Raw genomic sequence first — 3,042 nt, forward strand, 5'->3', positions numbered from 1 at the left:
ATATAGCTAAAAAGTTGAAAATTTTTAGTGTTGATATCCTGACTTCAGGAAACTATAAATTATTGAATATTAAATCAAAAATGACAAAATTATAGTCTAAAATCATGTACAAACTCTAAACTCTAAGTTGAAAAAAACCACATGTCAATTCGGTTTCAAATGAATTAGATATGCATGTTTTAAAATTTTCACAAAATACAAAAAAACTGAAAAACTAAAAACTTTCAGCTTTAATATCTCGACATTGGGGGAATGTAAGTCAGTGAATATAAAACTAAAAATGGCAAATTTATTGTCTAAAATTATGTACAAACTCTAAACTACACATTGAAAAAACCGCATGTCAATCGGAGTTGAAACAAATGAAATATGCTTCTTTTATATGTTTCACAAAAATCGGTTCCGGCCGTAAATGTGGTTCTGGTTCCGGTTTTTAGACCCGGTTTACCCAGACTCGATGGACCTAAACCCGGATTACCCGGAACCCGGATAAAACAAATTTTTAAACCCGAAACAGGTTATGTATATTCCGGTTCTAACGGTTCCGGTCCGATTCCGGTTCTAAATCTCTTCCCTACCCTAGGCCAGGTACCCTTGTGATTGTTTGTTAGCTTTATCTATCCATTCTATGTATCTCACACTAGTGTTATTAGTATTTATTATTTTATTATAAATCTATTTTATTAAGAGAAAGCCAAATAAAAGTCAAGAAATCAGAAACCCCTTTTGGCTAAACCTGTAGTCCTTCAACACGACTTCACGGCTTCACCTTGGACGAGGTGGGTTGGAGGCGGACGAGCTGTAGTTTTTTTAGTCCTTCTCGTTCTCGACTTCACCTTGGAGGCTTGAATCCTAACCTACAAATTACAAGTAAGCTTCTGAGTTCTGACTTCTCATCTCAACTTGCCTTAGTCCTTCTCGAATTGCGATTTTTAGTCTTGGTGTGGGTCATCTATTATGTTCTGTTTTGTGCTTGATTTTCTCAAGTTTCCTTTTAGAAACTTAATTTTGTACAAAATTTTCAAGTTCTGATAGCGTTGAATTAGTTTAGATATAGATCTATAATCCATATGGTTCATGTTTAATAAACATCACATACATCAATCTTTTCCTAAAGAAGAAAATTGCATTGACTGGTGGTATAGGTTTTGTCCTGATAGCCACAAACACTATTAATTTAGTTGTATTATGCAATTATGTTGATCGGGACTTTAGTACACAACAAAGACATCCTTACATAGAGAAAATTCGTAATCAAGAGGGCTAAGTTTTGAATCATTGTTTTTCTTCTGGGCACCGTTAATCTTTGAACAGGGTAAGTGTAAATAATCAATAGATACGTCAGGCAGTATACTCCACAAATAATGCTTTGAATGATGAGGTTTTGTGATCACTTTAACCATTTGGTTTAAAGCACTGTAGGTATTCGTTAAAATGCATGAGTGAGACTGAATATAGAAATGTGGCTCATTAGATTTGCTCCTAATTCAGTATTTCCTGTATTTATAAGGGGAGCTTTTTACTGTCATGTATCTTCGTCGGGCATCATTGATGTTACATAAATCAAGAAGGTCGTTTAGCAGCAGCCATGATATTGCAAGCACCATTGATGAGCTTAATAAGGTGCATTTTTAATTATTTCTGTAACTTTAAGAATTAAATCTGTTTTTTATTTCTTTGATATCTGCACCAGAATGGGAAGATGTCATTGAAGAATTCCATGTTTTTATGTATCAAGAGACCCCATAAAAAAATTTAGACCATGTTCACTCTACTTATATTATTATATGGGATACTAATGATTGATGAAGTTTGACGTTATAGAAACGGGAATTCAATTAATTATAAAATGTTTGAAAATTTTCAGGAGATGGAATTTGTTTTTGGTGAAGCTCCACCTACAAGTCTTACTGGTTCCGGTGAAAGTCAACCTATATCCCAAGAGTCAGAGTTTACACCTGTTGAAAAAATAAAAATGGAAATGGAAAATGAATCAAAACTGAGCCATATTAGTGTGAAAGCCGAAGCTCAAATGGTGGATGTGTCTCAAAAGGATATTAGCAAGAGAGTTGCAATTGCAAGCTGCAAAGTTATTTTGGGGAAGAAAGTATATGACTTAGTTTCTGCCAATCATGTTGCAAAGGGAGATGTTCTTAGTGTAGCAAAGATAGCTGGAATAACATGAGCAAAACAGACTAGTAATCTTATCCCACTATGCCATAATATCAACTTAACTCATATTGGTGTAGATTTACGATTAAACCCTTGTGATTATTATGTTGAAATACGAGGGGAGGCTGCTTCAACAGGGAAAACTGGGATTGAGATGGAAGCATTGACAGCAGTTACTCTTGTTGGGTTAACTGTTTATGATATGTGTAAGGCTGCATCAAAACATATTCAGATTACAGATGTGCGATTGGAACATAAAACTGGAGGGAAGAGTGGGGATTGGTCCACGGAGAAGAAACAATGATTCTTCAGATTATGGATGTTAGTGCTAAAACATTTTTTCAACACCGTGGATTAGGTTGTAGTATCATCAGATATTGTTCTTAGTATTATCATTTGCTAAATCTAAAAGAAATACCAAACCCCTTAGAAATTTTCATCTTATTGCTAAACAGGAAAAATATATGATCTTAAACTCATTCAACAATACAAAAGTTTTAATTAGACCGGAGCAATTTGTGATACCTATCAGACACATATGTATACAACTAGAATATGACAAACACAAACACGACACAAATTGTTAAATGTGTTTTGTGTGTCAAACACACACACACACGGCACGTAATTAATCTGTGACTAGTGACAAGCCACAGTTAAACATGTTTTTAACTGTGGTACATAAAAATACGAACTTAATTTGGTTTTTATACATGTCGTGTGTCATGTGTTTATACGTGTCGTGTGTCAACACGGATTTAATTTGTGTTTAGAATATTTTAAATATATAAATAATTTGAATATTAGTCAACTCTATAAAAACAAAAACAAATTGTTTAGTTGAGAATTAAAATTTACAAACAAAAAATA

The 3,042-nt window shown here is 33.6% G+C and overlaps 1 pseudogene across 1 annotated transcript; it reads left to right on the top strand.

The window, feature by feature from the left end:
• The first annotated feature begins 611 nt into the window (after positions 1-611).
• On the top strand, positions 612-2,476 carry LOC145009398 (cyclic pyranopterin monophosphate synthase pseudogene; annotated as a pseudogene). Its single transcript, XR_013663841.1, has 3 exons — positions 612-870; positions 1,511-1,623; positions 1,868-2,476. The product of XR_013663841.1 is annotated as a cyclic pyranopterin monophosphate synthase pseudogene (transcript).
• The last annotated feature ends 566 nt before the right edge of the window (positions 2,477-3,042 follow it).

Source organism: Lactuca saligna, chromosome 8 (genome assembly GCF_052625555.1).
Source record: "Lactuca saligna cultivar CGN05327 chromosome 8, ASM5262555v1, whole genome shotgun sequence".
Classification (NCBI taxonomy): Eukaryota; Viridiplantae; Streptophyta; class Magnoliopsida; order Asterales; family Asteraceae; genus Lactuca; species Lactuca saligna.